This window comes from Musca domestica, unplaced genomic scaffold (assembly GCF_030504385.1).
Source record: "Musca domestica strain aabys unplaced genomic scaffold, Musca_domestica.polishedcontigs.V.1.1 18, whole genome shotgun sequence".
NCBI classification, from domain to species: Eukaryota; Metazoa; Arthropoda; class Insecta; order Diptera; family Muscidae; genus Musca; species Musca domestica.
The window spans coordinates 5,390,958-5,410,445 of record NW_026712238.1 but is presented as its reverse complement, the minus strand read 5'-3'; the positions used below and the strand labels follow the sequence as shown (position 1 = coordinate 5,410,445).

At 35.6% G+C, this 19,488-nt stretch overlaps 1 long non-coding RNA gene across 1 annotated transcript in view; it reads right to left on the bottom strand.

Moving 5' to 3' along the window:
• Positions 1–80: 80 nt before the first annotated feature.
• LOC131801877 (uncharacterized) overlaps positions 81–19,488 on the bottom strand; it is a 39,573-nt gene continuing 20,165 nt past the window's right edge. Inside the window, exons 2-3 of the long non-coding RNA XR_009341944.1 lie at positions 752–832; positions 81–681 (exon numbers count right to left, since the gene is read on the bottom strand). This is a non-coding gene — a long non-coding RNA (uncharacterized LOC131801877). The remainder of the gene's footprint in view (positions 682–751; positions 833–19,488) is intronic.

Here is a 19,488-nt window from a genome sequence, read left to right as displayed (position 1 = left end):
AATGGGAAAATGAAGTTTTCGTTTGAAAGGTTAGCATAAACATTTATTTTTTTTTTTTTGGAAATTTAAAGTAAACGAAAACTCAATTAAATCCAATATTGCAAAAATTGTCAGTGTGTGAATAAGTGGTTATCATATAATTCAAAATTATCTGGAATTAATCGAAATTCATTTATTTTGTACATATTTATTACAAAATAAAAGAAAGCATTTCATACGACCCAAATTTTTGATAATTTCATCCATTTAACAACTTCGTTATCAAAACGGAAACAAATATAAAAATCCTCCTCCGCACAAAAAAAAATTATACTGAAAACAATTAAATATGATTTGCATGTTTACAGTAAACGGCTTTTATATATTTGCATTGTTGCAGCGCGGAAGAGGATTAAAAACGAAAAGGAGTAGGAGAAACGACTGCCAAAAGAATATTCGCATTCATTTATGCAATTTAAAACCAGTTTTAAGCTGAAAACAATAAAAATATTTTGTGAATACTTTTTGTCACGTAGCCGCCACATGGTTATGCGTGATGTTTGAAACACACACATCCACAAAAACTCCATCTTATTGTTCCATTTTATTCAAAGCATCAGCCTTTTTGGCATATTTTTACGATGTCCCTTTGTTGATAAAGGCAACGAACTCCACATGGGTGGAGGAAGGTGGGTTGGTTGGCTAGAGGGAGGTAGGTAAAAGAAGATAACAAAAAAGAAATATATCATGTTACATTGTTGAAATACTGTACCTTTAACAACAACATCAACGGAAGAGGACCAGGCTCGACATGATATTCCTTTCTAGATGATGCTGACCGAAAAAATGTTTTCTGAAATAAAGAAGCACCCACATACCTCGGATAAATGAATGAATATTGTTGTCAACGTTACCCCGTAGACAGAGGAATTCAGAGGTGTCATTTTTATGTTGCAAAGTTGTAACTAAAGAATTTAGGGAGACTTAGAAATGTAATATAATTCTGTTTTTTAGTTCTATACGTAGTGAAGTTTGAATTTTCGAAGTGCTGGGGAGGGGTGCATCTTGTGTAGAATTAAGTTTAAAATAATGTTTTATATACTTCATAATTAGGTGTGGGAATATTTTTTTCCAATTATTAAAGTATTTTGGCAAATTGTTGACAAATGTTTTATTGTACTTAAAAAATAATTCGGAATTCAAAAAAATCAATCACCTAGAAAATGAAAAAAGACATATGTTATATTAAATGATCTTTTAATATGTATGTACAGGGTAAGATAATAAAACTGCAACAAAGCCAAAGGCCATAATTTTTAACTTTTTTTTAATTTTATTGAATGAAAGCAAAAAATGTCTAAATGTCGTTTGTTCGAATTGGTCACCTTTGGCACGAATTATGGCCTTCAAACGGCCAATGAAACCGTCACACGCTGCCCGAATTTTGCTCTGCGATGTTTTGACCCATTCCCGGCGAAGTGCTTGCTTTAAATAATTTTTATCCCAGGCCTAGAAGGCCTTTAAGCCTGAATTTTTAAAGGACATTTTTCCAGCCCCAGTAGCCCTTTAATAGTGGATTTTTAAAAGATTTTTTACCAGGAATTTTTTTTAGGAATTTTTTTTTAAAGGAATTTTTTTTCTAGTCCCAGAAGGCCTTTAAGCGTGGATTCTTAAAAGAATTTTTTCCCCGCCTAGAAGGCCTTTAAGTTTGGATGTTTAAAATAATTTTTTCCAGACCTAGAAGGCCTTTAAGCGTGGATTTTTAAAAATTTTTTCCACGCCTAGAAGGCCTTTAAGCTTGGATTTTTAAAAGATTTTTTTCCACGCCCAGAAGGCCTTTAAGCTTGAATTTTTAAAATAATTTTTTTTCCACGCCTAGAAGGCCTTTAAGCGTGCATTTTTGGTATTTTTAGTGCCAACCTAGCTTTCCAAAATACTCCAACGGATTGGTATCCGGAGATTTTGATGGCCACAGTGCACTGGAAATGAAGCGAGAAACCTCATTTTGTAACCAATTTTGGATGGCACATGCTGAGTGCGATGGTGCTGAGTCCTGTTGGAATGTCGAAGGTCTGCGGCCAAAATGTTTGCGTGCCCTAGGCTTTAATACACCCTTCAGAATATTTTCGCATAATATTCTTCATTTTTTCTGATGCCACGGTCGATTAATACGAGCGGAGAGCGACCATCGGCTGTTATCTGCATCAGCGGTATCGGCAGCCCACACCATCACCATGACCAGCGCCTGGTAGCCAACCGAAGGTTCACATTTTCAGCTGACCTCTTTGTTTACAAACTGCTGGACAACGAATGTTTTCTCATCGGAGAAAACCAAACTCGGCAATTCACCACTTTCGGCCAAGCAATGCAACTCTTTAGCTCTGTTGGGTCTATTTCTTCTGTTACGGTGTAAGTTCTTGCACATTTTGAAATTTCAATGGCTTTAACCCGCGCTCATTTTTCAATATTTGCCGAATGGAATATTGTGATATGTTCAGCTCACGAGTCATTTTTCGACCACTGCAACGAGGTTTTCGATCAAGTCGCTTCTTTACTTTTCGAACCATTTCTGCTGCTGCGTTGTTTGCTCTAACGATAGCCACTTGTGGTTTTCCAGCCATATATAAAGAAATCATACAATCACGCTTGAATTCCATCACGAATAACTTTTTTTCTGAAAAATTCTCACCAAAATGCTTTTGTCCATATAATGATTTGTTGCTGGAATAATTTTAACAGCTGAAGCACGAGTGGCTTAGAATTGACAGCAGTCTGAAGTTGGTTACAGTTTTTTTTCATTTCACCCTGAAAGCTTATAGAAGTACCTATCCAATAGGTGGTCAGATGATGGGATTATTTGCAACTTTTGACAGTTATATTAGAATTTTCCATTGTTAGACCCAGATTTTTAATTTAGAAAAAGGCTCGAATATGGGAGTCCACAAATTACGTTACAGAGATATGGGTCTTTGAACAAACAAAACCCCTGCTAATAAAATATTCATCCCTCAATCTGAGCATTTTTCATTTCCTGTGAACACACCTCTTACATTTTAAACTTGTGCCTTGAAATGAAATTAACCTTAACGGTCAACAGAGCATTAACATTTGAATTTTATTTGATGTCTATGCCGGGCTAGAGGCAACGAACAAAAGGCTTTGCAGATAGCCTTGGCTACTTTGCTCGTTTTATCGACGATGGCCTCAAGAAACAAACAATGATGATGATGACCCATGATGATGATTCCGCACAACTTTCCGCGCAGGCAACACACGTTAGAGTTGGAGTTATAGAACGGCCGACGATGGTCATCTTTCATTAAGTGTAAACTCAACCGGTGATAGTTTGTGGTGTTGGTTGTGATCCATGTAGTTGACTCGAGCGAAATGGAGGCGAAATAGGCGTTATGTTGCAGTGCTGCATACACATGGGAAGCATGGGAAACGCAAAGAACATGCTGCTATTGCTGATTTTGCTTCATTATATAGTTAGACAACCAGCCATTCTCAAGCCGCCCTGTCATTTCTGCGTTTGTCGTTTTTTCCATGTGCCCCTTTGTCTGAGGTTTGAATATTTGTAACTTGCAGCACGAGTTTTGTGAGCTTTGCTGGAAAAATTCGTTGTTGTAGTTTTTCCTCAAACCCTGTCTTCTTTGTGGTCGTCGCTTGTGTGATGATGTTGGGGACTTTGTGCAATGCGGTTTCATTCTTTCACTTTTATAGCGTTTTTTTCTTTATCGCAACATAACCAGTTAGTTGGGTATTTCCTTCGGGATTTCTTGAATTTCCCGGCTTCCCCTGCTGGACTGGCCTTTGTTGCAGCGGATGAAATCTTGTTAGTGTGTTTCAGTTGTATTTTTTTAAAAAAAATACTGCATGGAATATTTTCCTGGATTGTTTCTGCTTTCATTTTGCATTTTATACCCTCCACCATAGTATGGAGGGTATATTATGTTTGTCATTCCGTTCGTAACACATTGAAATATACATTTTAAGCCCCACAAAGTATTCTTGATCAGCATAAAATTCTATATCGATCTAGCGATGTCCGTCTGTGGAAATCACTCTAGCTTCTGAACGAAATGAAGTAGGTTGAAAAAATTTTACTCAAATGTATATTACGTCTGCAGGACTTTTGGTATTGAAAATGGGTCATGTAGGTCCACGTTTTGGTATAGCTCCCATATAATCGTACCTCCCTTTTTCTGTGTTTTGATGATTTAAGCGACATTTTTCACCGGAAATATTTCATATTTGATATTTGAAGTTCGTAATGGATACTACAGCCTGTGACAGAAAATTGTCTGTGCAGTTCCACGTCTTCGTGTATCCCCCATATAACGATACCTCCCGATATTCGGAATTTTGATGACTATAGCGACATTATTCACCGGAATTGTTTCAAATTTAATATTTGACAGCCTATGACAGAATATTGCCTGTGCATGTTCAGGTCTTCGTATAGCACCCATATAATGGTGCCTCCCGATATTCGCTATTTCGATGATTTTAGCGACTTTATTCAACTGGAATTGTTTCAAATTTGGTATTAGATATCCGTAATGGATAGCACATCCAAAGACAGAAAATTGTCCTCGTCTTCGTTTAGCCCCGATATAGTGGTACATCCATATATTCGGTATTTTGATAATTTTAGCTACATTATACACCGAATTTTTTTATTTAAGTTTCACATTTGAATATTGTAATGGCTTATGGTTTCCCTTAGACCCTAATATAACGACTATATGCGATATTTGTAAGATTTCAACAGAATTTTGAACGGATTTTATTTTTTTGAAAATTGCCAAATTCGTTCCAAATGGTGGTGGGTATTCAGAGATCGGCCCGGTCGAACTTACAGCTTTTTTACTTGTTTTCATTTGTTGTAGTTCTGATGTTTTTATGGTCATGGATGATGACGACCCATTACCCACATTATCATCGCTGTTTTTTTCTGCTGCTACTTTCTGTTGCAAATGAGTATGAAAGACTCCATAATTGGTATAAACAATGCACCATTTAGGGCATAATTCCTATTTGAAACAAGCTGAAATAGTTTAAAGCAGAATTTGTAAAAACGAAGATTCCCAGAATCCTGCTGTTTACTTAAAAATTCTGCTCCTTGCCCTTATCCCGTTTTTCATCCACTCATTTGTGTTCTTTGCTTGTCTCAGACGATGAATGGTTGAATCAGCTTTGGTCTCCCTCTGACTTCTGATGAACATTCATTGTCTCGAGGGAATTAACCTTCAACAACCATCCGATCAACCAACAATTGTATGCAGTCAAAATGCAGAGGGGCTAGCAGCTACCTATTCCTCCACCCTGGGGAAGCTATGAAATGTTATTTTGTATTTAATAATCATCAGGTACATATTTATACCCTACACCACAAGGTGGTCAGGGTATTATGTCTTTGTGCATTTGTTTGTAACAGGCAGAAGGAAACGAGATAGACCCATAGTTCCTTTTGATGATCGGCATAGAATCACATTCTGAGTCGATTTATGCATGTCCGTCAGTCCGTCTGTCCGTCCGTCCGTCTGTCCATGTATTTTTGTAAACAAAGTACAGGTCGCACTTATTGCCCGATCCAGATGAAATTTTGCAAAGATCTTTTGTTTGGCCTAAGGACGAACCCTATTGAAATTGGAGATAATCGGTCAAAATTTAGATATAGCTCCCATATATATCTTCGTCCGATTTGCTTTATATTGTGCACCAAACGTGTAATATCAGCCCGAATTGTATGGAATTTTGCATATACCCCCAAATTAGGCCTGAAAATATGTTCAGATATAGCTATAGCTCCCATATATATTGCTCATCCGATTTATTATTTTTGTCCACCGCCGCCGTAATATGCACTCTGTAACAGCAATATTTGGGGAAATATATCAAATACAGCTCAGAAATACATTTGCTAAATTTTATCGAGATCGGTTCAGATTTTGATATAGCTCCCATATATAACTTCGTCCGATTTACCTTTTATTGTGCACCAAACGTCTAATATTTGTCCAAATGGGATGGAATTTGGCACTTACGATCGAATTGAGTCTAGAAGCTAGTATGTCAAATTTGGTGAAGATCGGTTTAGATATATCTATAGCTTCCATATATATTATTCATCCGATTTGTTATATTTGTTACCCACAACCGTAATATGCACTCCGTAACAACGATATTCAGGGAAATATATCAAATACAGCTCAGAAATATCTTTGCCAAATTTTATCGAGATCGGTTCAGATTTGGATATAGCTCCCATATATATCTTTATCCGATTTCAAATTAATTGTGCACCAAATGGGCAAAACATTTATTGCCCGATCCAGATGAAATTTTACAAAGATCTTTTGCTTGGCTCAAGGACAAACCCTATTGAAATTGGTGAAAATCGGTTCAAATTTAGATATAGCTCCCATATATATATTCATCCGATTTTATGTTTCTTGTGAATCAAATGGCTAATATCAGTCAAAATGGTGTGAATTTTGGCACTTCCGACCGAATTTAGTATAGAAATAAGTGCCTTATATTTGGTAGAAATCGGTTCAGATATAGCTATAGCTCCCATATATATGTTTCATCCGATTTGGGGTTTAGGTCCCCCACATTTGTAATATACACCACATAAAAATGATATTTGTTACCAGATATAAGATTCTGCCTAGCAATACATGATTCAAATTTTATCAAGATCGGATCAGATTTGGATATAGCTTCCCTACATATCTTGGTCCGATTTTTGGTGTATTGTGCTCCAAATGGCTAATATTAGTCCAAATGGATTTTCGCACTTCAACCGAATTTAGCATAGAAGCAAGAATTTCAAATTTGCTCCAATATATGTGTTTCATCCGATTTGGTGTTGAAATCTCCAACTTTCGGAATATGCACGCTACCACAATAATATTTTGTACCAGATATCTCATAGAGCTCAGAAATTTCCAATATAAAATTTTATTTTACGAGAGCTCTACTAATTATGCATAGTGGTCTAGGGTCGGCCCCGTCCGACTTTTGAGCTTCCCTTACTGGTTTTATGTAAAATTTATGATTTATTTTTAGTTTTCACGGGAGTTTTCAACATCATGCATCTATAGATGTAATACTTTCGATAAGTCTTCTCAGGCAAGAAGATCTTCGATAGTATCTTTAGATAGTAAGCCTTCAAAAAATCGATTGATTTTTGGTAGATCTATGATTATTAGCCTATTCAACTGACACATTTTTAAGGCCACGTATCCCTCTTTGATGACTTGTATCTCTTTAAAATATCTTTGAAAAATCTTCCTGATCTTTTTTTTTTTTTTTTTTTTTTTTTTTAATTGGTAGGGAATATATTATCACGTACTAAACTTATTAAGTGAACAGAAATTTTCAAAAAACACAATTACATCTTTTTGTTATATATCTGCACAATTTTGATTTTCGATTTGAGAGAAAAAATGAAGTACCCTCACCAAAAACTTTTGAAAATGAAAAAACAAGGAAATAATATAAAAAAAATAAATGTTCAGAGAGTTCCCCATTGCTGTCAGAACACTGCCTTGTTACATACACGTCAACTACTCGGACTCCCCTTTATAATGGTCATCACCACCATCAAGCAGAAGTGTTTGGTGCCGCAGTATTGTACGTTAAGTGTAATCATCTGACCAAAGTGGCTCGTGGCAAACACACACATGTTTTAAAAACCTAACGTAAAGGGAGTACTCAGCAACGACTACTGCCACAACATACGGTGAAATCCAGTTAAGTGTTACTTAATACCGGCAGCTTTATCTAGTCAAAGAACTAAAGAAGAGATGACTTCACAGACCACTGCATCAATGTTGAATTATTTAAAATGGGGAAAGGGGGATGAATTGATAATCCAGTGAAGTCAGGCTGGTTGGTTTGTGGGCTGGGTTGGTTGGATGATTTGCAAAGGTCTTCTGGAGCGAGAAATAATTTCTAAATTTTTATACCCTCCACCTTGGAAAGGAGGGTATATTAACTTTGTCATTCCGTTTGTAACATCCTTAAATATTCGTCTTAGACCCCATAAAGTATATATATTCATAATCAGCATAAAATTCTAAGTCGATTTAACGATGTCCGTCTGTCTGTCTGTCTGTCCGTCTGTCTGTCTGTCTGTTGAAATCACGATACAGCCCACATTATTTGACGTAGAGGGCCAAAATTTAGCAGAGCTATTTGCATTGTGTCTAGGATGGTTGGTATTGAAAATGAGATATATCGGTCCACGTTCTGGTATAGTCCCCATATATCGGTACCTTCCGATATTCGGTATTTTGATGATTTATGCCACATTTTTTCACGGATTTGTCTGAAAATTGGTATTTGTAGGTCATAACGGGTCCCTGAGCGTGTGGCAAAACATTGCATGTATAGGTCCACGTTGTGGTATAGCCCCTATATAAAGGTACCTCCCGATATTCGGTTTTTTTTTTTTTTTTTTGCCACATTTTTTCACGGATTTGTCTAAAAATTGGTATATGTGGGTCATAATGGTTTCCAGCTCCGGTGGCGAAACATTACATGTATGGGCCCATGATTTGGTATAGCCCCCATATAACGGTACCTCCCGATATTCGGTATTTTGATGGTTTTTGCCACATTTGTTCACTGATTTGTCTAGAAATTGGTATTTGTGGGTCATAATGGGTCCCTGAGCGTGTGGCAAAATATTGCATGTGTAGGTCCACGTTTTGGTAAAGCCCCCTTATAACGGTACCTCCCGATATTCGGTAATTGGATGATTTTTGCCACATTTTTTCACGGATTTGTCTGAAAATTGGTATTTGTTGGTCATAATGGGATCCAGCTTCGGTGGCGAAATATTGCATGCATGGGTCCATGATTTGATATAGCCCCCATATAACGGTACTTCCCGATATTCGGTATTTTGATGGTTTTTGCCACATTTTTTCACTGATTTGTCTAAAAATTGGTATTTGTGGGTCATAATGGGTTCTAGTTCGTGTGGCAAAACATTGTAATTATAGGTCCACCTTTTGGTGTAGCCCCCATATAACGGTACCTCCCGATATTCGGAATTTTAATGGATTTTGCCACATTTCTTCTAATGTTTCTTTTACCCTAAGGTGGAGGGTATTAAAAGTTTGGCCCGGCTGAAATTAATGTTTTTTTACTTGTTTTATATACGAAGACCCTTTCGAGGTCTTCTAGAGAGAGGAGAATCTTTTAATGTCTACTATACACAAAATAAAAGTCATTTATACATTGAATACCTTCCTTAGGTATGTATACAGAAGTCATTTTCCAGGCTTTATATAGACAGAAGAACTTTTACAGGTCTTCTATAGGGAGAATACCTTCTCAAGGACTTATATAGAGCGAAAAACTTTTCTAGGTCTTCTATAGAGAGGAGACCTTTTCAAGGTCTTCTATAGGCAAAAAAGCTTCTCAAGGTCTTCTATAGACAGGAGACCTTCTCAAGGTCCTCTTTTCCAGGTCCTCTTATCCAGGACAGAAAACCTTCTCAAGGTTTTCTATACACGGAACGCCTTCCCAAAGTCTTGAAGGTCTAATATAGACAAACGACCATCTCTAGGTCTTCTTTTCCAGGTCTTCTATAGACAGAAGACCTTCTCAAGGTTTTTATAAAGAGAAGAACTCTTCAAGGTCTTTTATAGAGAGAAGATCTTCTCAAGGTATGCTATAGACAGAAGATCTTCTTAGGGTCTTCTATATAACCTTCTCAAGGACTTCCATAGACCTTTTCAAGATCTTTATAGAAATAAACCTCATCTAGGTCTTCTGTATCAAGAAACCTCATATAGGCCTTCTATAGACAGAGGACCTCATTCTGGTCTTCTGTAGACAGACGACTTTTTCAAAAGCTTCCGTAGATAGAAGACTCAAAATCTCTTACAGATAGAAGATACCTCGAAGGTCTTCCAGTTCTTTTAATTATATTTTATTTGAGCCAGTAATCCCTCAAAGCTAAATTTTAAAACTTTCAAAACTGCTCCCTTTGTTTGGTTTCATCAAACAAATCACACAATGAAGACCGTCAGGTATAGTCCGTCGCTCAGGATAGTAATGAATGGTCATAATCAGGACTCATGAATGAACGAACTACCCCAAAAAGATAATAAAAATTATATCTCCCCCACAAATAAATGTTCTCAGTTAATGAGGGTGGTAATAATCCACAGCTATTAAAATTCTTTTACAGCCATATACGCTGAAAGGAGATACTTTGATGTAGCCAGCATCTAGATAAGAAAAAGGTACAGCAAGCAACAAGGATCCCTAAATATTATAACCAGCTACAGCACCATATATCCACAAACCGGCAGACAAACAGTTAGTTAGTCAGTTAGCCCAACAGACATCCAGCCAGCATAACAAATTGTCAATTTGACAATAGGAATGAAATAAATGTATATCCACAGCAAAATGTACAAATAAGAGAAGACATAACCTTCCACAACAACCAACATCAAAAGCACAAAAAAGACGAAATATCGCAGATACCACAGAACAAAGGACTAAATTCAACGGACAGACAAGCAGTCGGAATAACAACCTGTTTCCTGTTTAACAATTCAATCCGAGGAGACCCGTGTGTGCTGGCTTGTCGTTTACGACACGTATATGTGGGTGTATTGTAAACACACTTATGAATATATAAACCTCTTCGAGCTTTTTCCCAAACCCAATGAATTTGGTGGTTTATCGTCCTTTTGTATGTCAGTTAACCAGAAAAAACATACATAACTTAATTTTACGGCTTATGAATGTGAAATACAAAAAAGATGGGGTGAGAATTACACAAAGGAGAATACGGTCAAGGTGGAGTGGGAGTTGTTGGAAGGAGACAAAAAAGCAACAGCAATGTATTTACAGTGGAAGTTGTCTTCGAAAGGTTTTCTATTCGTAGAAGACCTGTGGAGGACCAACAGTAGACAGAATACTTTTAAGTACTTTATGTCTAAGAAATACATATTCTATCTATTTGAAGAGGACATGCAACAGAGCTACTGCATGTATGAGACCCGTAAAAGGCATTCTGCCTCTAGGCGGTCTCTACAAGTGTTAGAGAAATCCCGTAAGACCCGTATTTCGAAGACAGAAAACCCTTTACGGGTCTTCTCCAGGCGTTATACAGGACTTCTACAGACATGCCGTTTACACGCAGAATGTTTTATCTACTAGCCATATAATATCTATAAACGGGCTTTTAGCTGTATTAGACTTGTTTGAGTTACTCTGCCTATAAAAGTCCTATCAAATGCTTTGTCTATAGAAGCCATCTGAAAGTTTTTTAGTCCATAGTAGACCTTAAAAATATTTTCTATTCAAAAAAAGTCATGTAATTGGTCTTCTCTCTGTAGAATACCTCAAAAAAGTATTTTTTTTTTTTTTTCTTTAAAAGACCCTAAAAAATGTTTTCTGTAGGAAGACAATCCGCTCATGAAATACCTTGGAAGAAGGTATTATTGTCTATAGAACACATGTAAAATATTTACTGTGTATAGGAGCCCGGTCAATCCTATTATATCATACAATTTTTTAAAAGTCTTCTGTTTGGCGAAAAGATGTAAAAGGCCTTCTATATGGAAGACTTGTAAAGATTTTTCTCTCTATAGAAGACTTATGAAAGAGTTTTGGTTTGTACAAGGCCTGTTAAAGGTCTGGGGTCTATAGAAAATTGTTAAAATGTCTTTTGTCGATGACCTTGTGAAAAGTCTACAGATGACCGGTAAAGGGTATTCTACCTACAAAAGATCTGTAAAGGGGTTTTTGCTTAATGAAGGGTCTAGGTTATACTTCTATATAGGAGCTGTAAACTGTCTTCTGTCTACAAAATTGTTGTTTCAGGCTATCGAAAATCTGTAGAAGTCTTTTGCCTATAGAAGACCTGTTAATAGGTTTCTTTCTATAGAAGTTCTGTCATCAGTTTGTGGAAGACATTTAGAAGTATGTTGCCTACAAATAGCATTTGAACCATATTTTTACTCCCGAACACTTATTAGGGTTATCTGTCCATGAATGAGGATTATGTTGACCTCTCTATGGGAGACTCGTAAAAGGTAATCTGTCCATAGGAGACCAGTAAACGGTCTGTTATCTATATAAAACATTTACAGGGCCTTCTGTCTTTAGCAAAACTTAAAAAGGTCCTCTGTCCATACGCTTTCAAATTTTAATGAATTAAAAACCTTCAGAATGTCTTCTCTTGATGGAAGAACTCTGAGAGATAAATGAATGCTTCTAAAGGATTATTCATGGGTACGAGTTCTGGTGTTTAACATATACTATATTCGTAGATATTCTTATAGACTTTGAAGTGAGGAAAGTGACGGGGAGTGTTAAAAATTATTTGAGAAGATTATAGAAATATTAACAAATAATTATTCTGATTTTAAAAATATTTAATTTTAAAATTAATTTATAAAAAATAACATTACAGCACGAATTATACCAATGAAGTACTGGTGGACTTCAAAACTAAAATTTTGTAATACATTCTCTCAATATTTTTGAAAACATAATACAAATGGCAACAATATGTGTTGATTAACTAGTTGATATAAAAGATATATTTGCCGGGATCCCCAATGAATAAAAATTCCTAGATGATGAGGAAATCTATTAGAAATGTAATAAAAATCCTAGAGCAAAGTCTAATAAAATTGGCGTATATGGTCAGAGCCTATGGAAATTGGTGGTGGTGCATTTTAAAGAGAGAAGACATTTATAATGGCTTTTACAGGCAGAAAACTTTTGCTATATAACTAAGCCTTTGTGAAGGTCTTCTAAATACAGAAGACCTATTGGCGGTGCTTTAAAAGACAGGATACTTTTGGAAGGTCTATATGGACAGAAGACCACATGTTTTCCATAGACAAAATTCCATCAAAATAACTTATAAACGGAAGACGTTTTGATTTTTTTATAGAGCACTTCAAACGATACCCTATAGGCGAAGGACCTTCTTAAGTTCGAAATAACGCATTTATTTAATGGGATCCTAATTAAAGGAATATTCCTTGATGATAAGGGGATATAGTAGGAGGTATAGAAATCACAGAAAACAAAAGTATGCCTCTAAATTGTATAGAATTTTTAAGATATTCCTTCCACATTGTATTGGGCTGAAAATATTTATCTTGGCATACATACACATACATATAACTCCATTTAATTTGAAAGCATTCCCTTTTGTCTGCACCAGCAATTATAAATAGCTAAGATAGTGAAAATAAATGACATTCTTGATTAATTCCATTTGTTGTCTTAAATTGTAAATTCAACAAATTTTCAACTCTTAGCATTTTTGCATACATTTCCTTCTAATCGTATTTTAAAATCTATGAAAATGTATTACACTTTTAATGAAAATTATTTGTACATGTTAACGCAAATGTACCAATTAGATTTATGGTTGATTAAAAAATACTCCCTGGCATGCGCTTGAAAGATATGTATTCAAGATGTGCTGCAATGTCGACACAACATATTCTGACATAAATTTTGAATTCAACAAATCGTATACATCTTTAACAACTGACATTTATTAAATGTGAAAAGTTCATGAAGGCGTAATGAGAAAAAAATCTTGCACTACCCTTTTATGAGAGTCTCTGCTGCCCATACCGTTTGTTATTGAAGAAATAAAGGACAGGCAAACCACAAAAGCAAATTATATCAATCATTAATTTGCTGAAACCATTAACACTGACTTCTATTATTAGTCTCATCTATTGCATCTGCATCTTGTCGCCGGAATCACGAAACGAGAATGAAAAATCTTTTAATATTGGAAAATACGACAATGGAAATGATGGCCAGCGGAATGAATAAATAAATGGATGGACGGCGCTGGCGGACAGACTCCATAAATTCACAGGTCAACCATTCAACTCAGAGGTCATAATTAAACTCATTGGCAATTTCTTTTATTTTCTGTTACTTCATCATATTTGACGCCGTCTTCATTATTTCAAATGTAAAACCAGTAAAGAAAGTCTTCAAGTCGGGCGGGGCCGACTTTATGATACCCTACACCACTTTGCTAATTAAGTAGAGCTCCACATAACAATTAAAAGTTTTTATGGGAGAATTCAATCATACACGCTATGATTATAATTATAATTTAAAGTTCAAAGGACCAAATATGCCGAAGCATTTGTATCTTTTAAATTCGGAATTGTATTGCCCATTTGGTGCACAATTGATTTGAAATCGGATAAAGATATATATGGGAGCTACATCCAAATCTGAACCGATCTCGATAAAATTTGGCAAAGATATTTCTGAGCTGTATTCGATATATTTCCCTGAATATCGTTGTTACGGAGTGCATATTACGGTTGTGGGTAACAAATATAACAAATCGGATGAATAATATATATGGAAGCTATAGCTATATCTGAACCGATCTTCACCGAATTTGACATACTAGCTTCTAGACTCAATTCGGTCGTAAGTGCCAAATTCCATCCCATTTGGACAAATATTAGACGTTTGGTGCACAATAAAAGGTAAATCGGACGAAGTTATATATGGGAGCCATATCCATATCTGAACCGATCTCGATGAAATTTAGCAAAGGTATTTCTGAGCTGCATTTGATATATTTCCCTAAATATTGCTGTTGCATAGTGCATATTATGGCGGCGGTGGACAAAAATAACAAATCGGATGAACAATATATATGGGAGCTATAGCTATATCTGAACCGATTTCGATCAAATTTGGCATACATATTTTCAGGCCTAATTTGGGTGTACATGCAAAATTCCATACAATTCGGGCTGATATTACACGTTTGATGCACAATAAAAGGCAAATGGGACGAAGATATATATGGGAGCTATATCTAAATTTTGACCGATTATCTCGAATTTCAAAAGGGTTCGTCCTTGGGCCAAACAAAAGATCTTTGCAAAATTTCATCTGGATCGGGCAATAAATGCGGCCTATAATATGTTTACAAAAATACATGGACAGACGGACAGACGGACGGACGGACATGCATAAATCGACTCAGAATGTGTTTCTATGCAGATCATCAAAAGGAACTATGGGTCTATCTCGTTTCCTTCTGCCTGTTACAAACAAATGCACAAAGACATAATACCCTGACCACCTTGTGGTGTAGGGTATAATTAATGAAGCATAGAGCATTTTCAAAGGGAATCACACAAAATGACAGAAGGACAATGCCACATACTGTGTTGGCCAGCGTGAAATTGAAATTTTTTGATAATTGCCTGCATTTAGGGCAAAGGGATATTTTTGGAGTTTTTTAAATTATAAAGCAACCTTTCTTGAAAACATAAAGATGTTTTGGAGATGACTGAATAAATGTTTTATAGAAATTTAAAGAAAGATACAGTGGCTCAAACAAATGAGAAGTCCATTGTGACAGAAAATTTCCTAAGCAGGTTCACATCTTCGTGTAGCCTCTATATCACCGTTCCTCTTGTACAAACTCCCTCCTTCGATATTTTAATGATTTAAGCCACACTTTTCAACGGAATTATATCAAATTATCAATTTGGACTTCGAATAGATACAGAAAATTGACTGTACACAGCCACGTCTACGTTTAGCCTTCATATAATCTTTCGACGGCATTGTTCTCAATTTGGTATTTTTGAATGGGTATTTGGTGTTTGCAACAGGCACCGCCCATAGATAACTTTGCCACCTGATATTCGCATTTTTTTTTTTTTAATTTTACAAGTTCCTTCCAAATTATGAAGGGTAGTTAATGTTATGTACGAGTGAAATTAGATGTTTCTTCTATTTCTTCTTTTTATTTTGTTCATAATGAAAAATATTTTTAGCATTCACTGTCGTTGAACGACATGAATGTTTGGCATGACGAATATAATAAAGCTGTGTGCATGTGGTAAAATAGTACTATGCTTTATACAATTTTTCTTGTAGTCAGGTTTTTTTTTAAGATTGGGAGCACTTATCAGGTGTTTTCAAAACAGAGGATCTTTTACAGGAATATTACCAGAATATATTTATTATACTTGTTTTATACACTGGATACTTTTACTAATTGTACGAAATGTAAAAGACTTTATACGGATCTTTAGCAGACAGAAGGGCCTTTGGCAGGTCTTCTGGAGCCAAAAGATTTTTTTCAGGTCTTCTACAGATAAAATATTGTTTACAAGTCTTCTACCACCAATAGAAGTTTTACGGGTTTCCATTTATAAAATTGCTTTCAAAGGTATTATATGGACAGGAGTCTATTCATAAGTCGGCTATGTACAGGGGACCTATGCTATTCTTAAGACAGAAGACTCGTATCAGTTTTTACTTACGAACAGCTTTTTGCAGGTCCACTGCAGACAGAATATCATTTACATGTATTCTACAGATAGAAGACCTTTTAGAAGTCCATTGATATATTCCCCACCGACCTTTTACATGTCTATAAACTAAAAAAATGGTTCAACTTTTTTATTCGTAGAGCAGTAATTTAACATGCATTTCTAAAGACAGAATACCTCTTATAGGTTTCTAAATACATAAGATCCTTTGTATAGCTTTTAGGGATCTCTTATATTCGAAAGATCTTCTAGCGACGGAAAATTTATTACATGGACTCTCGGGCAGGAGAGGACCACCAGGCAGAAGAATATTTATTATTCAGCAGATATAAGAGCTGACCGAGGTCTGCTTCAGACAGATGACTTTTATTGGTCTTCTTTGCATGAATTCTAAGGACCGAATGCCTTTTATAGATCTTCTATGCATAGAAGATTTAAATTTATTTAAAAATATTCTTAATTGTTTATTGAATATCTTCAATGCCATAGAATTCATTAATCCACTTACCTAAAAAAATAGCGATATAAAACAATTTTAGTAATCAACATGAAAAAAACTACAACTATCTAAATTCTATAAACAAACTAAATGCATTTGCATAAATTCACAAATATATAGCCTAAAAATATGTTTAAAACAAGTAAGCAAAGGCTACAGTCGAGCGGGGCCGACCGTTGAATACCCTACAACACCATAATAAACCATACAGTTTATATAGGCGTGATACTCAAAAGAATTCCACAAGATATTGTGACAAATAATAAAAGAAAACCATCATGTTTCGTTCTCTAAATTTCGAATAATAGCAATTTAAACGAATTTGCTCACTTCCAATTTATTGGCAGATGTTGCACGTAAATGATCTTCCTAGATCTGGAACCAATATTTCCTAAAGACCTATAATCTCTCAGAAGTGGCAAAAGATTAACATTTATTATTGGTTTTTGACTGAAACGCATCTATATGAGATACAGACATTTGACTATATTCTTCAACGAAATAGTCAGAAGTGCGTCCTTCCTGTATTTGTGAATTCTCCAAAAAGTCACTGGAATGGACATTTTCGTATTTTGTCTACAAAAGTTGGCAAACTCCTTCACACATTGAATATTTTTGGATGGCCATCCGAAACTGCTTGGCTTTTGCAATGTGGGGTAACCCCCATTCAAATGTGCGTGAGGATCGGGCGATAATTACGACCTGCTGAAAATTTTGCACTTTTTTGGTCCATTTCAACCCCTAAATATATGGCGATCATCTCCAAAAAGAGTAGGCTTCTCTTCTGACACTCATCTTATCCCCATGCAAAATTTCGTAAGGATCGGGCCATAAATGCGATCTGTATATGATATCCTGATATCCTAACTACTTAGTTTTGTTAGCTGTAGAAATATTACCAAATGTTTAATTCAAATTGAAAATATGCCAAAAATATGACAAAATTTAAAATATATGAGAAAATATTACAAAATCAATATTCTCATCTTTAGAGAGATATTTTTATGCGATTTTTTAGACGTTTTTTCTTTCCTGCCAAGAGGTCATTCTGAATTAATGAGAACTGTCGAAATCAGTTCAGCCGTTCTCGACATATAAGAGATCTTTCAAGCATATCTTCTTTGATAGACATATATATCGCACATATTTGGCTATATATCCGATTTGTTGGATAATAACATCAATGTAAAGGTCAGAAGTAACCTTGTGATGGCTTTGTGATTTCGCCGGGATTTAAAATATTCACGGTTTAATGAAAAATTTTGATTTTTTTTCAACACAAAAGATAGGGTCTATTTTACCCGCTAAATATTATCCGATGACCACCCAAATTAGTAGGCTTCTTCCCCGCCCTAAACTCTATCTACACGCGAAAGACGCGTCGATTGGTCTATAATTGCGACCTGTATAGCTACTGCAAAATCCGACATTTTTTCAGTATTTGGTCCATTTCAACCCCTAAACATTTGGCGATCATCTCCAAAAGCAATAGGATTCTATTCTGGTCCAAGCCCCACCTACATTCTAAATTTCGTGAAGATCGGGCCATAATTGCGACCTGTAGAGTGATTACAAATTAACATGGACAGACGGACAGACGGACGGACGGACATACATAGCTAGATCGACTCAGCTCGGCGAGCTAGGAAGATCCATATATACTTTCCTATGTGGGAAACCAATATTTCGAGGTGTTACATAATTTTTGGCCCAATCAAACTTATAATACCCCCAACACATAGTGTTTAGGGTATAATGACTGGGTTACATATATGCCCTAAAAGTATGCAATATGTATGCAAACACTTTTGTTATAAATTAAATAATAATATAGAAAAAAAGCTTGAATAAAAAATAAATAAACATAAAATCACTGTTTACTTACCAACAAAAACTATTTACAAGAAAATTTAATAAAGTTTGTGTTTGTATACACCAGCAGACGCACATACGTATTTCTAGGCAACATGGACTGAACTGCATAAGGCCAATTAAACCTAATTCCATTAAGAGCTATAGTTTTCCTCTTCAACAACTTTTTCATTGCAAAGAAGAATTAATTGAACATCACTTAAATGGAATGACAAACTTGAAAGCAGATCAAAACCAGGTCAACCCGCAAGGAATGAGAATGAAAGTAATAACGACAACTAAGTACGAGTCATAAGACTGTTTGATTCTGCTCTGCTCCAAAAAATCACCTCATGACCAACGAAGATAAAATGCAGACAGCGTAGAAAAACACTTCAATTAAAATTACACTCACGTACCTAAAAAGTGTTGGTCAAGTGCACAATATTGCAATCCAAAGGTAGTACAAGCATTAGAAGGGAAAATATTCCAATACATTTTTAAATACCAAAAAGTTATTCTTCACTTCCATTTAAAAGGACGACAAAGGGTTTCCTTTATCTTTTGTGTTGTTTGAAGTCAGTGTTTTTTAGTTTTCTTCATCAAAACGAATGCCATAAATGGTTTGTTACGTTGCGCTGGAGTAGGCCAATATCTCTGGCCACCATACAAAAAAAAAAAATGCAGCCCATAAATCAAAAAACTATGCAACACTGTCAAAGAGCGAGAGAATGAACTGTGGCACGCACATTGGGCAGTTGCGTTGAATGGATTAAAGTGTTGAATAAATTGGTCTGTAAAAATATGCACAATTCT